General features: G+C 34.9%; 1 protein-coding gene across 1 annotated transcript in view; it reads left to right on the forward strand.

Moving 5' to 3' along the window:
• eEF2 (eukaryotic translation elongation factor 2) overlaps nt 1-21559 on the forward strand; it is a 171230-nt gene extending 149671 nt beyond the window's left edge. Inside the window, exon 10 of the mRNA XM_076411060.1 lies at nt 21475-21559. The gene's annotated coding sequence lies outside the window, so the exon portion shown is untranslated. The remainder of the gene's footprint in view (nt 1-21474) is intronic.
• Nucleotides 21560-22876: the final 1317 nt, after the last annotated feature.

Raw genomic sequence — 22876 nt, forward strand, 5'->3', positions numbered from 1 at the left:
CCATGTTTCCAAAATTTTGTTATTGGCATTTTTGCTGCTCCATCTTTCTGTTTCAATTGATTTCAAATATTTCTTCGTTTTGATGGATTTGTGAATCGATATTGAACTGTGCTGGAAATTAATAAGCTGCATTTAAAATTTTTCAATTTACAACCGATCAAGCTGGGGTAAGTCTAGTTTATCAAATGATGCCACATCAAGGTACGTAAAGAACATAAGTGTTTCCGATAATTATTAGAATTAAGAAAATTTCGCTGAAAATTCTTTGTTTGATTTGGTGTAAATCGTTAAATTTTTTTTTCAAATTTGGAAAATACTTCTAGTTTCTTGTAATAATAGCGCATGAGACTTACTATGAATATAATTTTTTTTGTATCTTGAAGCTTCACATTCAATTTATTGAATCGTTGCCATATGTCTGTAGAAACAACAATTTTGAAAGCCACATAACATCCAACAACTGTGGGTATTTAATATTAATACTACTTTATAGTAGCGTGCCGAAAACATCGCATGCCACTATCATTCATTGGACATCACTGAAGGGTACTTTGTTCGACTGCCCAAGCATCTCTCAGGTAATACTGCGCTGCACTCTCCTTTTATCTATTTGTCGTTCGTTACATTTTATAACGGCAATAAATAATGGTTACATCGTGGAATTATGACTTTTACTTTGTTCACCAAGCCATAAACGCTAAATTGTTAAAGCTCACATATGGTAGAGGGGAGAATGGACAGGATATTAGGATAAGTCAATCTTATGCGGAAGGAATAGATGCTAAAGGAATAGAATAAAGTAGCAAAGAAGAAAATACGTTTCTTTTCTTATTCCAGATTGATCAGCTAGAACCAAATGGTTTTTTGCTGATATCTCTTCGGGTTCGGGATAGAGAAGTATCGCGACAGAGACCCTGGGATATAACTGGAATTGGAGTAGTTGGATCAGCTACCGGGGTTTGTGGATGGGTAGTGATTTGATCAGATTGTTATCGTGTTCTAAGGCACCTAAGGGTATCCTTATATTGAGCATGTTCGTCAAACTTTTCACTAACGGGATGCCTGGTTCGATGTGTGTGTTCACTTTCCTCATAGACCATGAGGAATTGAGTAACGCGCGGATATTTTTTGACTGGAACATTTGGAGTAGTGCAAGTGCTCCGTCGAGGCAGACTGGACGGACTAGCATATTATACAGAGTCGCTTTCTGGGGGATTGGGAAGTTTGCTTTTTCAGCAGAGGTGTGGATATAATAGACTTTAAACGCTATTGCCTTTGAAAATAGCGTGCTGTATTTGGGCTGACTATTGGAACCTGCGGTCGAACTGGAGATCCAGGTATAATACATTCTGGAGCCAGGGGATAGGAACTCTTTCGATTTGGAATAATAATAAGGAATAGAATGGAATAAGAATAAGCGCGGAACTGTTTCATACGGTGGATGAGAATAGCCTGAGTTTTACTCGGGTTAATCTACAGCCTCCAAAATTTGTATGATGCAATCGCCTGATTCAGTTGGGTTTGAAGTCTGTCACGGATGGCGTCGGGACTGTAACCGGTGGTGAAGAAAGCTGTATCATCTGCATAGAATGCTGTGTGGGAATATTTGTGAAGTGGAAAATCAGCCATATAAAGGTTGAAGTAATCAGGAGCTAGTGGAGCACTTTGCGTGAATCCTCGGATCAGTTACAGAGAGGAGCCTGCGTTACCGATCTTTACTTGAAAGGATCTGCCGCCCAAGTATGAATGAATCAGGGAAATTAGGTGATTCGGTAGACCTAGCTGGTTCGCTTTGAAGACTAGACCGTTGTGACATACTTGATCGAAAGCTGCAGAAACGTCTAGAAAGATGGCTCCAGCTTTGCGATCTTTTCTTAGTGCCTCGTAGATAGTTGCTGCGACGCGGGCAGCCAGATGATGGCTTGAGTGTTTGGCACGGAAACCGAATTGTTCCTAGATAATTGGCCTAGAGCTTTTTTCGAAGGTATATGTTTTATTGAGAGAGGCCTTTAGAGGGGGGATCGCATTTGAAGTTTTCCCCATTACACCTTTGGTGCTAGAGGTCATACGGAGCAGTAAGATTGCCTAGATTTTGAAAAAAATGATTCCCATTTCCTCTTGTGACAGGCTTTAACCCTGTCCCTGACTTCTATGATTGCGCACTGCGCCATGTGTTTGTTCTCAGGATCCAGTGTGGCACGAGCTCTTCTCACTAATCGGTTCTTGTACCTGATTACTTCTTTTATTTCTTTCGGGATGTTAAGTTGGAAAGATTCAGAGCTACATGCTTTTGTAAGGGAAGAGACGTAGTCGTGCTACTCTTTTATATTCTGACAGCGCAGATTCGTGTTGGCCTAAAGAGTTGTAAAGGTCTCTACCATTCCAACTTTCTAATGACATCTAGTTTAAATCGATCAAACGTTTAGAGTAAGAGCTGGAACCAAGTCATACAAAAACGACGGTAGTCTTTTTACTGGAGTTAATATAATAGTCGGATTCGTTTCACTAAAATAGGTATATCCCCGGAAATACTTGTAAGGAACGTTGAATAAAATATCGTTTTCTAAAATGATTTGACCGAAGGAAATATGCAAACAAATAAAAATAGTTTTTAAAATTCTAGACAAGAATAAAAGACCTCAAGAAAGTTAAAAACAACCCAAAGACGAAATCGATTATATTATAGAACGTGGAAATTTTAAACAATTTCCTTGTATTATTTATGAGTTGTTTACGTATTACGGGCGTCGTAATTTGACCAAGTCCACATAACAATAACGCATTTAAATACGAGCGGTTGGAACATTTCGACCTCCGCGACACATTTCCGTTCTTCCGGCTTATTATGTATTTTTCTCCGAATTATTTCCTTTACCTTGCTGTAAAGGCTTGTTTATTACTCGTTCTGTTAATCGACCGGGACATGTTTATCAACAAAAATTAGTCGAGATCGTATCGTGGCTTGTTAATACGTTCTAGATTGCCCTACTTTTAGCTAGAAACCATAAAAAAGAGAAAGGTGATTAGTGAACTGATCATCAATGGGTTATATCGCGCACTCCGTTCGAGAATCGACTATGGAAGTCGTTGGAATAAACGCTCCGACCTTGGCATTGATTTTTGTGATATTTCGAACCGCAAATGGTAAAATATCCGATGATGTATGTGACTTTTCAGGATAATTTATTATATCTATCGGTGGTAGATTAAATTAATCTTCGGTTTGTTAAAGGTGAAGGCGAGATCCAATTCGTTTTCTAGTCCATGGTTGATAAGTTATCGTTTTTTGTCGTTAGCATTTCCTTCCTATATGTTTCAGTATGCACCTGGTTTCCTACTTACCTTCGTTTATTTAACAATTCAATTACGATTTTTTCCGTTTCAATAACAAATTTATTTTTAGTTCGACTTTGTGTTCGTATTCTATTTTTATCTTGCATTCAAGTGCAATCAATATTATTTATTATTTGGTGGTCAGTTCCTTGTAATGTTTAAGTAATTGAATGAAAATGTACTCGCTTAAGAACTGATAGTAATTGATATGGTTCTAGAGACATAGTACCAGAGGGAATTGTAAAAGATATTAAGAGTATTCTGTATAGAATGTATCTGTATTAACTTCTAATTAATTTAAGATTTTATTGATAAATGCATTTCACTAATTGAATATGGCAGGTAATAAGTACATTAATTTGTACATCAAGAGTTAAGATGAATATTGTAAAGAGTAATAATAATTACAATATAGCTACATAGAATTTTAATTCCTCATTTGTTGGTGAGTTTTTATTTCCCACGCGAGACACAAAATAAAGTAAGAAGATAAATTAAAATTGCTTAAGAAAAAATATAATAATAAAATGTAACAGCTATTGTTTCAAAAGTTGAAAAGCGATACAAATAAGCAAAGTGTAATATTATTTAAAGGTTAAGCTAAAGACATCAATAAATATTTAAGCGAGAAATATATACTAAAAGATAAAGTAATAAAAATATTAAAAAAAATGAAACTAACTAACAAACTTTTTAGAAAAATTTGGCAAATGTTTTAAAGTGTTAATTAAATTTAAAGTATTTAATAATTAATGCTATAAAATATCTAACTATATGATGTTTTATTCTTTGAATTTTTTATCAGTTATTTTAATTAGATACTTTATAGATCTAAGTTTCGAAAAGTTCATTCAACGATTGTAAATACATTCCTTTAATATACATTTCTAGATTGTATGTAAAATTGTAAAATAAAGCTCGTAATTTTGTTCTAATGTACGTGCTAATGTCAAATAAAAATTTTAAAGTTGTTTTATTAATATATTCCCTATATATTATAAGAATAATCGTACATACAATGCTCTGATTCACAGAATTTTAATAAATATATTATAAATAGAATGAAATACGCAGCTGTTTTATATATAGTCAATTTAAAATTTTTTTAGTAATGCGTCGTGGATATTTGTGACGTCGAAACATTACAATGTTGCCGCATCAACTCTGAGTTTTAGTTCAGTTTGGCTTTGACATACAACAAAATTCTAATCTAAATAAAATAATTAAACAAAAATGTTATCAAATATAGTTTATTTTAACATTACATCTAGTACATATATTATCGAAGGACTTAAAACTGCAATTAAGAACACAGGTATAATAGTTTCTAGGTTAGATTTGTTTTGTTTACATTGAATTCTTTTCCACACCATCTATGAGGTAGAGTTTCTAGACGCGTTTTTTCATACAGTGTTATCTCCCTGGAGGATTAGTTCACTTAATTAATTATTGTATATCTGAGAAAGGTATTTTACTTTCATTCGAAAGCATATTTACTTTTTACGTTTTGCTCTTGTTTCCTTCGATGGTGTGTTAATTGGCAAGTCATCTTGGTATCACTGTATTTTTATTTCTTCTGCTACTACCTGTGTACACCATTCTTGATAAAATTAATCACTGAATTCTGCCTAATGCATTTACCATATCTACAAAACAGTTAGTATTTATTCCCTCCTCGTATGTTATAACCTAATGCTTATGTTTGATTTGTGAACAATTACAATCATATCTGTGCACACAAATTTTTCATGCCCTACAATATCATTTTCTACAGTTATATTCAATTAGTTATGTGCATACCTTTTGTTGTTTCCACTTTCATCACTCTGTCTCAGGAATTTCCAGCATTTTAATATTTTTTTAGTTATTTTAATCTGTTATTATGTTTCGAGATACAAATATATATTATTTTAATTAGTATTATATATAATTGAAACTAATATGTTTTGAAATATTGAAAATATTGTCAAAACAATTTTAGTAACATATCATTTTAAAATTATTTTCTTTAATCTGTTATGGGAAAAACATAATAAAATAATAAATTGTAGTTGAATACCGAACGCTGGACAATGGTACAGTTTTATTATTTGAAGTGTTTGCTGTTATTTGGGGTTAACGCCTAAATAATAGAAAAAAGTTAATTGAATTAATTTTAGTAATAAAACAATATTATATATTATTATTTTTTGAGTAATTAACATTTTATAATTGTTTCGGCTGTTAATTCTTACGTTAACTGTTATATGAAAATTATTAGTAATAACCATATAACATCATGTGTTTGCCATATTTTCTCTATAAGTTATATATTATATTTTTAACGTTAGATTGTTTGCTTATTATTAATTCCTAGCTACAGGCTTTTTGTTTTTTTTCTATATATTATATAGGATTAACAAGTTGTTTTGTTGAAATTCATTTTATCAGTTTTAACACGCAAATTGATGATATATGTTTTCCATTTATTACATTTTATTTATCGGTGGTTCGGATTTTTCCTTTAATTGTTTATTAGAACTTGGTTATCGACTAAATAATCTCGAATTTTTCAAGGGGAAGTTATGTAGTTCTATATTCTTGATATTGTTTATAGTATCATGCTATTTGCGCTGCCATGGATATTTATAAGCTATATCATGGAAATTTGGATAAAAAAGTTCCATTCGGAAGGTCATTTGAATAGTACTGGTGGATAAGCTGGTGGACGAAGGTATAATAGATACTTACAAAATGAACTAAAATTGATCTTTATTCAGAGTTTAAAGTATTTCACATCGTCAGAGTTTTTCTTTCCTTTCATTCTTGATCTATTATCTATTTGGGCAGAATAATTCGATTTTGCAAAGTCGAGAGCCAGTTTTTGGGTTCCTAAAAAGTTAATTCGGAATGAGTAATCGTATTAACATGATGGGAAAGGTAGAATATCCCCTGAAACGTCTCCAAAATTTCTATGTTAGAGGCTATTTAGTTTCAGTGCCCCAATGGCAAGAATTGTTGCTGATAATGTTCATTCCAATGATCATTTTAGGCTGTAGTGTATGTGATGATTAAAATCACTAACTATATGTGGTGGATTATATGTTTATTAAAACGACTTCAGTTACCACAAGTTTACTGTGGACACACCTCATGAGTTTTATAGCTTATAGGCACTAATCTTGGTCCAATAATTCCTATAAATCTAATCCGGCAAATTTTACTGTCTACCATGCATTTTTAGTTTCTGGTCTCAATATCACCATATTTTGGCTAAAGTATTGGAAAGAGATTTTATTAATCGACTCTATTTGATGATAATGAGCAGCCATCTCACAAATTGTGTTTTATTGAAATTAAGCCGAAGAAGAGCATAAGGAATGTATGGCCTTTATTAAAGTATAAAGGCACGCATTGGCATACACACTGAATATGATTTACTGTTAATATAATGACAAGATCAGCCGACGTTCTTCAAAATTAGTTATGATTAATATCAGAAATGATGCATGGCCCTATTAATAGGAAAAATTTACATTTAATGTGTGCATCTGAGTTTAAAAATTTGCCAATACAGATAGCTAATATTATTAACATACTTTTTTGACAAATGATTATTCTACTAATAAGAAGTTGTACGCCATGGTTGAGTCTTCATTTTTTTGAATGATCGAAACTTATTTGTACTTCCAACTGTTTCTAATTTATATTAGCTATTTAACGTGTAAGATTTAAAATAGTTCTTTAATACCCACTGGAAAATTATTTTATTTCTACTCTAACGAATGAAAGAAATGGAGACTTATTGAATCGACGGTATAAGCGATAATGCTGACTCAGTTTCGTTTTAATATTAACATTTTAATTAAATACATTTTCGTGCTGTCTGTCTCGTATGGACAACTTACAATTGTAATAAAAATATTTGCTAAAACTGTTTGTGCCGTTGTCCACCAGTTAGATGATCTTCTAAATTACAGGATTTTTAAGTTTTGGGGTCCTCATGTTTCAATAAATTAAAGTTAGAACATAAAAGGGTTTTAAATATAAAAACTAAATTAACTTGAAAAGCTATTATTTACTTGTTGAACTGCGATATGAAGTGACACTGAGGGTTTTGCCTATTACAAAACATTTTTAGGTATGCAATTCTGTATACAATTGTAACTATATTGTTGGGCCACCACTACACATGGGCTATCAGATCACAGTATGGTCTGTAGCGTAACAGTTGCATGATAACCAATGTTGCAATGAGTTGCATTCTACCTTTTATAGTAATAACCACAGAGATGAGAGTGGACGTTGTCCCACCTGGAATTATTTTTAATATGAACTAGGAATAAACTTATGTTTCAGTATTGCCTGTACTTTTATCTGCTATGAAATGGTATATCTTCGAAATGGTATTGTTTCTACCGAAATTTCTATGGTGTGCTTTTCAAATTTCTATGGAATACTTTTTCAAGTTTTGGTGACTACAGATTATAATAGTCTATAGCTAAGGAACTGAGCTACTACAATCCGCTTTTGGTAGTTGTTCACTCTGAACTTTAAGCTTTTGTCCAAATTTCAGCAGACTATTTTAGTTCACAGCAACTTCAGTCTGCCATTGGTGGCCATACACCTTGAACTCTGATGGTAATCCACGAACTGGGGATATTTTTTAATGCTTGAACGATTTTCACTTAGAATAGTTTATAGCTAGAGTTTATTGAGTACTTTCAGTTTATATTTTGTAATCTTATAGCTAGAGTTGCTTAACTACATTAAGAAATACTTCGAGTTACTGTGGAACGATTTCCAATCCAACACCAACCTGTATTTTTTCATTTAATTGAGTGAGTTCGAAAGAGAACAGCCTTATGGTATCCCCGAAATCCTACCGATTGAGTTAGTTATAAAATGTAAAGGGGTTTAAAAACAAAAACCATCAATTTACTTCAGAATCTGTTTTAATTATCATATATTTTTAGATATGTCACTACTAATAGCATTCTGAATGGATGGTTCTTCAGATCACAGTGTAGTACTAGTAGTATAATATAGCATATACAGATCCAATAGATGTACGGTGGTTGTAAATTCTGAACTGAAAGTTTCTTACCAGATTGAAGTAGACTAGGTTAATTCACATCATATTTAGTCTACCTTTAATAGCATTACGCCTTGAACTGAGATGCTTGTGTCGGAAAACCACGAATTGTGATATTTTTCAAAGCCTGATTTTAATAATTCATGACTGATATTATTTATGGTGATATTACAGCTTAAAATTCGATTCTTTTATCTAAACTTCCCTAAATTATGTCAATAAATATTTCAAGTAACTCTGGAATGATCCCAACATTAATTTATCTTCTATTCTCAATAAGCTTTTCGTTTTCTTTTATAAGGATGTTGATTCTTGTTAATTCAACGAATTCAAAATATAATAGTATTATCGTCTACCCAAAGTCCTTCCCGCTACACCAGAAAGATGTGGGAACTTATTGAATTCATTGATTGCATCTCAAATATATTACGTGTTGACATAAACATATCTCTAATTTTTCTGGACGTTCATATGCCTTATGATATGCATTAGCAGCGTTATATAAAATATATGTGTAGGATATGAAACTATTATATTTCAAAAATGAGTTAGTTATTTGTGATGTTGATATTATGTAGTGTGAAAAGAAGAATGTTAGACATATAGGTAAAGGTAGACGTCACTGGATATATATTAAGTATGCATTACATAGCATAAAAAACACAAACAAGATAATCTTGACCTTATTATCGCCAATAGAACTGTTATTGAGATGATGTACAGTTCCAATTCAATAAATTATCGCGCTCATGACGGTCATGATTAAAACATTTCATGTATCACAAAAGGTTATGCTGCACTTCCATTTATAATTGTTGGGAGAACGTTAATAAGCAATTAATATCTGTTATGGTATTGCATTATTGTTTTATGCGGTTTTATTTACCTGTTTGTTTACGGCGTCTCACGATGGGCTCGATTGAACCGAACGAAATATTTTAATTTGCATGCTATGCTGTCACATAATTGTAATACTACCCAATAAATTAAGATTTAAGTCCTATTGGTGGTTATTACATATTTTTTAATCTATTATGGAGAATCGTTTCATAAAGATTAATGTGCTGCCGATATTTTAGATAGTTGGTTAAATATTATTTTATCACTAACTAAATTCGATAACACTTCATTGCGGCTCCATCTAATAACAATCAGAATAATTATTAGAAGAGCAAATTAATTTAGCTATTTAGCGAATATGATATACAATTTAATATCTGTGTAATGCAAGGATGTAGAGAGACAATGTTTATCAATAAGTTTTTTCTCGTAAAGTCAGTAAAGACTACACTGACTCTTCTATTTGTCCATTTTCTGTATAAACGTAGACGTCAGATGATTTATTGAGTTCTCAGTCACACTCAATATTTTCTTTAATTTAAAACCACACAGCACACCGATTGCAACTAGTTTATTAGTTATTAATAACTAATTAACAATCAGCTAGTTTTACGTTGTAAATATGGTACAGTGTTCACACATAATTTAAGTATAGTAGTTCAAAGGGCTTTGTGTAACCTCCTGATAAGTGAATTATTGTTATAAAGAGAGATTTAACTTTATAGAACATTTTGGGGAAATGTTTCGTGACGTCCAACATCCAGATGTCGCTATTTTTAACTTATTACTTGCTCTAATCCCTGTCCATGACGAGAGCTGATTGGCTCACTTCGTTTCTATGATACATTTGTTGTTTATTTATGTTGAGTGCCATTTTCAGAATGCCGACAAAACATTGAAATATAGAATGGGAACTTAAATGCCACACCGCCAGAGAGCCGCCGATAAAAAGATTACATATTTCTTCCTTTCGATTTGAATTATAGATGTCATAAACTATAACGTGAGCGTTTGTCAAGTGAAGGTTTTGACAGAATGCATCGTTTTTATGGTTTTAAGCAAGAACTGGCTTGATAAGGTTAACAATGATAAACTTAAGGGTCGCTCTTAGCAGTATTTATATATGCATATAAAGGCATTTTGCATTTTAGAGCAGAAGATTATATACTCAAATATGGTAAACCTCTGCTTAGCAAAGATGCAATTATTCAAGTACAGTTATTTTCGAAATAAAGATACTCAATACTTAAAATTATATTATGTCTCTATATAGATCATATGGAAATAGAGGAATATGTGCCTTCAAATTCAGGCAGTCAGGAGCCAGACCATACAACACCAAAAGGTACAAGTAAATATGTGTAATATATTTTTATTATTTTGTTAATTTTTATAATTTTTATTTTATAGAATCTAGAGGTCGGATACTAGCCCAACTATTCTAAGTAGTTTCTGCTTCTAAAAACGTTAATAGAATAATTACTATATGCACAGTACTACAGAAGAGAAAATTCGCAATACTTAGGCCATTTCAGCAGAATAGTTTGGATTTTTTTTTGTAAATAATTAGATGCTAGGGGATTAGAGAGGTTTCTTCCATACCTGACCATTTTGTCTCGGCATTCAAAAGCTGTGGAGAGGATGTTCAGAAGGAGGTTTGGATAACTTAAGAATTTTTTTTACAAGGGATGTGCTAACTGGCAACCAATCCACAACAGCCTTCACATTATTATCCATGCCTTCCATAAGAGTTCCTACACATATAAAAAAATAAAATATGAAGGAATATTATAACATATTTATATATCTGGTTTCCTTGCCAGAAAATCATTAAAGTTAATTAAATGTGAAGGTTCTTAGGTCAAAAATTCTGTATCGGCAAAACAATTCCGATACAGAATTTATTAAAGCTGGCGAGACGATTATGACTAATGTTGTCTTACGACACCAGAAATTTGTTTCAACTCACAGGTTTTTGAAGCCATCTCTAGAACTTTTAAGTATTGGCCAAAGTATGTGCCAAAGCAAATTTAAAGGATATTCTTGATAAAATGTTATGCCAGCAAATGTCAGCCTTTTTTTCAAAAACAATTACTTGTGTTCAACATCGAGAAAGGGGAAATATAATAAGAAAAGCAATAATTGTAATAATTAGTGTCGCTTGCGGTGGATGAAAAAGTAAACCGAATTGCAAAGGGAAAAAAATGAAAAATTTTGCATGGCTACATATCTTATGGATAGGACCCTATTATACACCTATAAAAATACATAAAAAAGAAAAGGAGGTTTCGCAATCAAAATTGTAACATGTAATATTATATAATATATCTGCTAATAATATTTACGACAATAATTAATGTACAATTAGAAAATAAGTTATCAGTTGTCATTGGACATGTTGTTTTTTTATGTATTTAGAAAATATTTTAAACAAATGTTAACTAGTATTTTAATAAAATATTTTATTAATATTGTATTTTTTAATTTCCCCCTGTAATAAAATAAATTTTATTCTTATTTTTTATTCCCCCCCCGTATTAAATAAACCGGCTTTGCAGGACCTCTGCTGGCATGGCAGAGCATAATTTGGTCACAGTCACAGTCAGATACAGGGGAGATCGCATTCTTCTTTATATTTTGTGAGTATGCCTGATGTAAAGAAATTCGAGAATTCGAAAAAAAAAAGAATTCTCGAGCTAGGAAGTGTTCTGTACCCCGATGCACAGATAGTAAAGAAATGCAGAACCGTTTTCATTCGAAGAAGTATTTGGCTGTCATTAAAAAATAGTTGATAATGTTAAAAATCCCAAACAGACTGGATTAAGTATCAAAGAAATTTATGATCGTTGCAGCATGTTTTGTTGTTGTAAGTTGGGGTAATCTTCGTTGCAGCATGTTTTGTTGTTGTAAGTTGGGGTAATCTTATTCATATATATACATATATATATATATATATATATATATATATATATATATATATATATATATATATATATATATATATATGAATTATTATATATACATACATATGTCTATAAATATTAAATATATTAAATATTTATTTTTCTTAATTGTAGAAATTGATCCCCTTCCGAAAGAAGCTATGCAAAACAATAGTATGTTGGTTATATTTACATTGAACTCTTTTCCATTCCACCAATGAGTTAGAGTTCTAGGTGTATTTTATATGTAGCTGTAAATTAAAAATTGTATATTCAAGTAATATATTTTTCTTTCATTAGAGAGCATATTCAAGTTTTACGCTTAGTCCTTCTGTCCTTAGGGAACAGTGTTCCCTTGTAAAGACATTTTGATATCATTATATTTCTTCTTGGATTGTTTTATTAATACCTGTATACATCTTTCTTGATAAAACTAGATTCATTCTCCTTAATGCAAATGCTCATGTATATTCTGAACAATTCCACAAATATCTGTGCACATAAATCTTTTACACTATACAATAACATTTGCTACAATTATCATATATTAATTATATATGCACCTTCAGTTATTTCCACTCTCATCACCCTGTCTTAGAAATTGGCAGCATCGAATCATATCACATTCAGAACAAACAATAAAAACTCGGCTTTACTACGCTTGCTCATCTTCAAACACTGCTCCGAATCATCAACTCGTCGTTGTTTTTGATCAAAAGTGAGCTCGCGCGGCACCCACTTTGCACAGAGCTTTCTCATACCCAAATATTCGTGAATGATGATGTACGTTCAGTTGATATCTTTAGAGTGTCTGCTATTTCATTTAGTTTCAATTTACGGTCATTCAAAATCATTTTGTGGATTTTTTAAATGTTTTCGTCGGCACCAACCTCTTTTGGGCTTCCACTGCGTTCACCGCCTTCGGTGCTCATTTCATCACGTCTAAACTTAGCATACCAATCCTTGATGGTTGATTTTCCTGGGGCAGTGTCCGGAAACTTGTCATCAAGCCAAGTGTTTGCTTCAACTGTATTTTTTCCTTTCAAAAAGCAATATTTTATCCACACGCGAAATTTCTTTTTATCAATTTTTTTCACAATAATAAAAGTTGCTTCACTCAAAATGCTATAATTCACAAACTAATGATCCGACAGCTGTCAAATTAATACACGCCTCTTCTGAATGTTAGGGTTAACTAAGAAATATATGGACTTAATTCTAGTAGCGCCATCTATCTGTCAGGCCGGAAACCTTTCAATTCACCTGTTAAAATAGCTAGATACAAGCTCTTGAAAGTTAGATATAAATAAAAATGTTCAAAATATTATATAGATTAGATATAGATATATAGATATTCAAAAATTAACTCCACTAATGGGTAAATTTGATGAAAAAAAAATGTAGAAATGGTAATTGAAAACTGAATAAAGTGAAACTTACGAATACGATTTCTTTTAAGGGTGCATAATTCTGATACTTGTATAACATATTCATATAGTTGTTAATGATCACGCATTGTAGTTCCTTTTTATATTTTACAACTTCTTTTTAGCCAATTGTTGTTTTTTACCAAGCATTATTGCTTCTCTAGAGGTATGTTTATAGATAAGATTTGTCTTCTAATTGGATTTCTTTAACACGCGCATTGACCTACGTATATCGCGCTAATAAGGAATATGTAACAGGGTCTGTTGTTGCGTACATGCACTGCAATTTTTTTCTCGAAAATATTTGGGTTAAACACGCACACCTAAGACGGATATGAACTTTAAGTAAACTAGTTCTCTAAAATTAGATAATTAAGCTGCTTGTTTTTTTCCAATTACTAGTGGCACAAGAGCCATTCTAATTATTTCTATATTCATAAAATGATTCATAAAATATGATTTTAATTAATCTATGTGTAATTAAAAATTCCAAGCATTCTTTCGATTTAATGTGGAACATTTCACCGGATACTGTCCTGTGGTCGATTCAATGGTGTTACAAACTAAAATCGATAACACTTTTTTTTGTAATACATGATATAGATATTTAGATAGCGAAATTATGCTCTAGGGTAATATTATATATGTTGATTAACGCTATTTATTGCTCAAAATGCGAAGTATCAAAGTAATATAAAAAACACAAGATAGCTATTAAATGCTATGATATTTACATTTATCTACATAAAATAACAGTTTTCCATTTAGTATTATAGAGATTTTTCACTTTCAGTCACAGACGTTTATCGCGAGACGCCCCAAATGACTTTACTGATACTTTTGTTGATTAGAAGAAATCTACTGTCCGAAGAAATCCTAATTACCGATTTTACTTTCCACAATTTAAAAGTAGCAATTTTTAGTGTTATTGACAAAAAATGAATTGGTGGATCAAACAAGTTTGAAGACAAGGAATGCAAGAGTATAAATAGCAAGAGTTATTGAACCAAAATCCAGCTGAAATTGTCAGCAACTTTCAGGCACGAATTTACTGAAAATGTCATTTCGAGCAGTTTCGATATCACGGTTTCATTTCTCGTTTGTATCCTTCATAACTTTTGCAACATCCAGTCTAGCATTGTCATGAAACGAGATTATTTGGCTCTGTTACTCACTGGTTTTTTGTAACAATATCTCCGTCAAATTCGTTCAATTGTTGATATTTGCAATAACAGTTTCATTCGGTTTTAGTAGCTCGTAATACACTACACCTTGCTGATACTACTGTGTCCATAGCAAGACTATACAGCTATGAATATTCCGCTTTTTGTACATGGGATTGTGTAGTAGATCCACTTTTCATTGCTAGTTGCAATGCATTAATTTTCGCCTAATAGGTCTTGACAAACCGATAATTAAGATATGACGAAGCTGCATTCAGCAACTAGATTGTGCAAAAGTAACATAAGAGAGACTGGACGGATGATAAATTCACAGATAAAAGAACATCAACGATGTGTGAGATATGGACACACGATCTAGGCAGTGTTAGCTCAACATTGGATGTATATAGGGCATAACATTTATTTCAATAAATTCGAGGTTTTATCCACTCCCCCAGGCTATTTTCTAAGAAAACATTGAGAGGGATTTGATCGAATGAAACTAGTAGAAGGTTATAATTTAAATACGAGCGATTTCGTATGTTGAAAACTTAAAATTGTTAATACGTTGCTTACCATATTGGCAAAGTGCAACTATACAATTTAATTTCTAATTTTAAGCATTTTACTTGAAGATTTATTTGAAAGAATCTATATATTAATCATATTAACAAAAATTTTGCTTCCCTTTTTGCTTGCGTTTTTGACTTGCTTCCGTTTTTTTGTCAATTATTTAATATTATTTTTATTATTATTTTTTATTCTTTATTATTTTTTATGTTGCAACAAATGAACAAATCTGACGGATATTCTTACAAGAAGGATCAGTAAGTAACATATGCCAAATAATTGTTGTTTCATGACAATGCTAGGCTAGATGTTGAGCCACGTCGTCATTCATGCCTGAAAGTTTAATTTTAGCTGTATTTTCGTTCAATAACTCTTGCAATTCATTGTCTTCAAACTTGTTTGATCAACCAAGTCGTTTTTGTCATTAACATACAATTTTTTGTCAATTTCGACTACGGGCCAATCACTACTTATTTTGAAAACCTTCGTTGATTTATTATTAGTTCCCTCAATTCGATTTATACTTTCTAAATAACGTTTGGTTTTCAACCTGCAAATTTGATAGTTGGTACAATTGGAAGATACGATAATTATTGAGTCGTGTTCAACATAGCGAATGTTGACGTTAGATATAATATTAGATGAGTTGCATCTTAACGTATTTTATTATTGCAGTGTTTAAAAAAAGAATATTTATGTACAGCTTCTCTGGGTAGGGATGCAGAAAAAATATCAACATTTCCTGGAAGAAATATCGATATTTTTGGCCGAGATATCAATATTTTTAGCCGATATTTTTCGATATTTATTTAAAATAAATTAAATAATAATTTTAATAAACCTTTAAAATTGGTACTTAATTTGAAAGACCCATCTGAAATATTTATAAAAAAAATATACTTCACTAATCTTCTTTTTTCTTAAAAATATCGATATTTTTTATACTTTTTGGCAAAAAAATACATCAATATTTTTTTTTCTCCGATATATCTAATTATCCAATTTTTTTTTGTGGCCAACGCCCCTATTTCTGGATATTAACAAACGGCAATAATGGAAATTATTTTCTTTTTCATTTTTGTGAAACAACTACATTTTACTTAGGATTGGAAGTGCTAGACCTTTAGATAAAACAATATATATGGAATAATGGAACAATTTAGTTCACAACTTTACAACAATATTGCGAATCCTTTTCAAATATGTTTGCGGCTATTTTACCTATCGGGAAATCGTTTGATTTATTCGCATGTATCAGAGGGAAATACAAACAGTTCCGTGCTAGCTCTCGAAGAGAACGGTCGTGTCCGGTCCGCCGAACCTACCTGCGCTTCCGAGAATTACCCGAAACTTTCCCTAAGACGGTCGACCCGTTATCACGTTTCACCAGTGCCTACGTAAAAAAAAAAAAAAGCGTCTGTAAGCGCCGAAAAGGCGTTTTTACAGACAAGGCAATGGCGTCATGTACGTCAGAGCCGACGTCGCCTCCTGAACATAATCCCAGTGTTTCAAATTCAAATGGACCATCTTCAGAAGACAGCCGAGAAGTGCTTATAACGGAATTGAGAAAACAGAACGAAGACCTGCGAAAGCAGATAGCTGACCTTAAAACGTTCGCAAAAGCCCAAACAGACGCCCTGAACAAACAGACGGAAAAGCTGGAAAAGAGCGAAAAGGCTTCCGAAGAGCTCAAGGAAGAAATAAAAACTCTCACAGCTACGATAACACAATTCATGAAGCATCAAAGAGATGCCATGGAAGTAAAGATTCCCGCTGCCATAGAAATTCAGTCCCAGACACCAGCTAAACCGACACAACACTTAGACCAAACTGAAGACTCAGAAGACGGTTTCACCTTGGTGGGAAAAAGGAAAAGAGGGCCCGTCACTCCACCTCAGGAAAGCCAGCTGCCGAAGGCCGGCAACAAGGGAAAACAGGCTCCCAAATCACAACCCAATCCGGTAGCCAAGCCAGCCACTAAATCTACCCAATCGAAAGCCAAGGCTAACGTACAGCCTTCGATTACAAAATTTGCCACCAGACCAGTGCAAAACAAGCCGACCACCAAGACGGCCCCACAGCCAGTACCGAAACAAGTTACCACAAGACCAACCCAAGACCAGCCTGCGCAGGTAAGTAGCCAGGTCACTAAACAAGTCTTAACCTCCACAGCAAAAACAGTGCCAACCGTTTCGGCGACTGTTTCTCAAAGTCCCCCAAAGGAAAAAATTCCGCCTATAGTGCTCCGTGATAAGAAGAGGTTCATGGAGCTTATTAGAATTACTAAGGCACAATCAATAGACATTATAACCCGAAATAAAAAGGACGGCATTTTCTTATTCGTCGCCACAAGCGACAATTACCGTAAACTTACTACCCTGCTCGAGGAAAGGAATTACCCTTACCATTCCTTCTGTCATCCGGAGGAGAGAGCATTCCGGGTAATAATAAAAAACATCCCAGAATCACTCTGCATTGACGAAGTACGTGAACTTCTCTTTGATCAAGGCTTCCATCCCAAATTTGTGCAAAGATGGAAATTAAAATCCGGGACAGAACTACCAATTGTTCAGGTAGTTGTCCCTCGCGAAGAGCGACAGATCATATATATGACCAAACTCGGCGTCATCACAGTGAAGGTCGAGGTCCAGAGAGGAAACGGCCAGCCAGTGCAGTGCTTCAACTGCCAGCTTTTCGGGCACTCCAGCTCATATTGCCGAGCCCCCCCACGGTGCGTCAAATGTGCCGGGCATCACGACACTAGATCCTGTACCAAAATCCCAGAAGCACCTCCAAAGTGCAGCAACTGCGGTGAAATTCATACCGCAAACTTCAGCGGTTGCAGCTGCCGTCCTGCTCCAAGAAAACCAAAAATTCCGACCGAAACCAGACCTCCACAAGGTTCTGCATGGAGTAACCAAGGTGGCAGAAAGCTAGCCCAAAAATTAGCCAGCGCTACCCAGCCTGCTCCAACTCAAACTCCTGCTCCAACCAATACACCGGACCTTAACTCCACAATGCAGGCGTTTACTGACCCGCAGGCTTTCCTACAAGTGATCGCCCTGGCTCACCAACTTGCTCGTCTTTTTCCAAATGTCGCCGCCTAAGCGGCAACACTTACCTGTCTCTATAACTTTCAGCAGCCTTTAACTCTTCGAAATGGCTGTTCCGAAATCTCTTATACTGATGACATGGAATGCAAATAGCTTACGCGGAAAGCAAGCGGAATTGGAGGACGTCATAACATTCTATGACGTCGACATCGTGCTCATCCAGGAAACTTTCCTGAAACCTTCGCATCGTCTCTCTTTCGAACACTTTTTTGTCTACAGAAACGATAGAACTCCGGGTCGAGGCGGTGGAACCGCCATTCTCGTCAGAAAAGGAGTCAAACACGAGCTCCTTCCATCGTTATCAGTAAACAACTTCGAAACAACCTCCATTAAAATCGATATCCAAGAACGTCCCTTCGTGATTACATCCCTGTACAGGAAATCTTCTGCATTCAACTATGCCGAATACCGATCACTCGTCGAAGGAAAATTTCCGAAAATAATAGGTGGCGACTTCAACGCCCACCACCCCACCTGGGGGTGTTCCAGAGCGAATCCCGCAGGTAACGCCATCGTAGCTCTAAGTGCAGATCTGGGCTACGGTCTTGCCTTGCCAGATGAACCCACCCATCACCCTAGTACAGTCTCTCAAGGCGCAGCAAGAATCCTTGATTTCTTTATTCTTCAAGACGTAAATCGCGATTCCGAAGTTCGAGTCCTTGACGAACTAGACTCTGATCATCGTCCGATCCTTCTCAAACTCGGAAACTGCGCCACCACTCAAGTCCCACTAACAAGATTCAGGAAAAAAACCGACTGGAAAAACTACCAATCTCTTCTCCTGAAATCCGATCCAATTCCGAAAATTAACACACCAGAACACCTCGAGGAAGCCGTACTCAAGCTAACTCGCGATATTCAGTCTGCTCACGAATCTTCCACAGTCAAAATTTCATCACAACCCCAGCCGTGGAAAAACAATCTTCCCGCTTCTCTTAAACGTGAAATTCGCATCAAAAACGGTTTATGCAGATTAGCTCGATTCACCCTTGATGCTGCAGACAAAAGGGAGGCGAACAGAGCATGCAAGAGGGTAAGGGCGGCCGTCTCGACTTGGCGAGCAATGAAATGGAACTCATTTCTCGCGGACCAAAGGCTGGATGGCCCCCCTTCCTTCTGGCGTGTCTCCAAATGCCTCGTGGGGAAGACGCACAATGTCATCCCTCCCCTGAAGTCAGCGGTTACAGGAAATTTTGCAGTCACTGACCAAGAAAAAGTCGAGCTCCTTGCAGAGACCTACGAAGCTCAAATGAAATGCCTCCCACCCGCACAGAACACTAAAACTAAAGACATTGACACTGTCATCAACGAATCCAACTCCGTCAAAAGACCAGTAACCCCCGCCTTTCTTCTCAACCATTTTGTATCTCCAAAGTCTCTACAGACTATGATCGGCAAACTTCAAACCAAAAAATCTCCAGGTTTCGATGGAATATCGATTACCCAGTTAAAAAAGCTCCCGCATAAGCAACTCGCAGAACTGGCAAACATTATTAACTCCATCATGAGACTGCAACACTTCCCGGCGTCTTGGAAACACGCACATATAGCGGTTATACCCAAGAAAGGAGCAAAATCATCTCCATCTGATTACAGGCCTATCAGCCTTCTCAGCGCCATTTCGAAGCTTGCCGAGAGGGCAATACTCTACGCTCTCAACTCTTTCACAAAGGAAAACAACATCATTCCAGATGAACAATTCGGCTTTCGCGCTCACCACTCATCCGTCCATCAAGCTTCCCGTCTGGCTGCACACATCCATCATGCTCTTGACCAACGTAAAAAGCTTGGAGCAGTTCTTCTGGACCTAACCAAAGCCTTCGACAAGGTCTGGCACGACGGATTGTTCGCAAAGTGCGTGCGGTTAGGCCTCCCAGAAGACCTAACCGCTCTCATCAAGTCCTATCTCTCGGACAGATCTTTCCAGGTCAAGATCAGGGCGTCACTTTCCAGTCGTAAACAAATCGATGCTGGCGTACCTCAAGGTTCCCCGCTGGCCCCAGCCTTATTTAATCTCTTTATTTCAGATATGCCGAGAAAAGAGCATATTGACGTCGCCTTTTACGCTGACGACACTGCTTTCTTCACGGCCGCCAGGTTCGAAGTTACAATTCATGAGCGTTTACAGAAGCAGCTCGATCATGCGGTCAAGTGGTTCAAATTCTGGAGGTTGCAAATCAACCCCCTGAAAACCCAGGCCATCATTTTCCACAAGAAGCGTTACGCACTGCGCGTCTCGCAACTTAAGATCGACACCGCAATAATTCCATGGCTGGATAACGTCACGTACCTAGGTCTTCACTTCGACCGGCGGTTCGGTTGGCATTCCCAAATCCAGAAAGCAATCCAAAAAGGTTCGGGGATAGCAAACCTGCTATCTCCTCTGATCTGCCCTTCTAGCAGGCTTCCCATCTCCATCAAATGCTTATTTTACAAGATGTTAATTCGGTCCGTACTCCTCTACGGATCTAATGTCTACTTCAAGTTTGTTACACCCAACCAGGTCAAACGGCTTCAAGTTTTCCAAAATAAGCTCCTCAGGAGAATATTAAACGCTCCATGGTTTGTCAGAAATAATCAAATCCATAGGGAAACTGACACTCCAGAAATCAAGCACTTCATATCTCAATCATTCCACAAACAACAACTCAGCTCAAGTTCTTCTGAAAACGCGCTTGTTCGCGAGCTGGTTGACATGCTGGGAACTTAGCACCGCGTCACCGCTAAGCTCTCCCCCTTTTCCAGGCTGAAACGACCTCATCCGTCGCTACAGTCATAACTTTTGCCACCATACAACAGTACCCAGTTGTGTGTTAACTCAGGTTCGCGAATCAATAGAATCGCCGGGCTCTCGTGCCCAATAACGGCTGCCCGATCAGCGGGTGCCATATCCCCAAATTTAATGCAGTAGCAGTAGTGATCCACAGGGGTCAACTGTGAGGCGGTTTCGGTTTAGTGTATTGGTAAGCCCAGAGGCAGTCCCACATAACCCGGTCCAACTTGTCACTCCAGGGCAAGTCTCCGCGACCAGGTATGCGTCATGCATTCCACCGCCTGGTTTTTAGGCCAGAACAAAAAAAAAAAAAAAAAAAAAAAGGGAAATACAAACAGTAATGTGTATCCTAATTAAATTATAAACAAGTTATACAACATTATACTGTGGAATAAAGATATTTATTTTATTAAGTTCTGATTTAACAACCTGTGTAATAAAATAAAGAATATTCTTGTTTAGGTGAACTTGAAACTGCAGGTAAGTATTTATCCTATTGTATATGATAATAATTAAAACGAATTTGATATTAATTAATATCCCAAGGTGAAACACCTCTAAAATAAACCTACAAGGATTTTTGGATATCGCACAAGCCCTATCTGAACAATACAAATCAGTGTAATATCTTATTATTTAAATTTAATTTATAAAATCTGGGACGAGGTTATCAGGAAATAATATATAATAACCATCAATTAACGCTGTCATTGATGTTACCTGCCGGTTATGTCACTTTGTGTTTGCTACATGTTTTTTGTCTAATTAAATCATGCTTGCAAACAGAACGTTATCTTGTTGATGTTTGCGTTTGTTTTAGTGCAAATGCTTGACATTGACGCACGTTTTAATTTTAAGTCTTGAATCAATTGTACAATAAAAAACAGGAAGATTAATTCGTATTTCATAAATCAGAAGGTTATTAATGTTATAAATTATTCATATTATTATTAATTACATAGTTCGGGAAATAGGCATTTCGTTTAAAATGTTTTTAAAACGAATCAATTTAAATGTATTTCAAACCTTACTGTTATGTTATTTGTACCGTTTTCATCCATGTATTTTTCCAACTTTTCTGGTAGAAGCCATAATTCCACCACTGTAGATTTCTGGGTGAAAAACTGGAACAAGCAATTTTCACCATTGTTTCTGAAGACAAATTTACACTGTTATGAAAAATTTGCGTAAACTATGGTTCTGATTGAGTAATACATAGAGTGTTAACTTAATTCAAATAATTTCAGAATTGATTTGCGTGGTCTTAGCAGGAAGGCGCTGAGAACGTCATTTCGCTGAAATTCATTGGTTAGTTTAAATTGGCATTACCGGCACCTATAATTTCATATGCATCACGTGACTAACCTCTGAGGTCAGATTCTACTGACCAATTAAATTTTAAATAAAACCAAAATACAATTTTTCAAAACCATAAATTCTAAAATTCTATATAAATACAAATATTATGCAATATCAAAATGCTAATCTATAAGTATATAATTGATCTTAATTAATAATTGATCTTGGCTTAAGCATCTATTAACAATATAATTAAACAAGCATGATAATCTCTTATCTATAAAATCAAGCTCATCCTATTGGTCTACAAATTATATTATATTATTTTGCATTAATGTATTT

The sequence above is a fragment of the Rhynchophorus ferrugineus genome, unplaced genomic scaffold, assembly GCF_030347505.1.
Source record: "Rhynchophorus ferrugineus isolate W39M unplaced genomic scaffold, kcgeb_rfMv2 rfM8, whole genome shotgun sequence".
Classification (NCBI taxonomy): Eukaryota; Metazoa; Arthropoda; class Insecta; order Coleoptera; family Curculionidae; genus Rhynchophorus; species Rhynchophorus ferrugineus.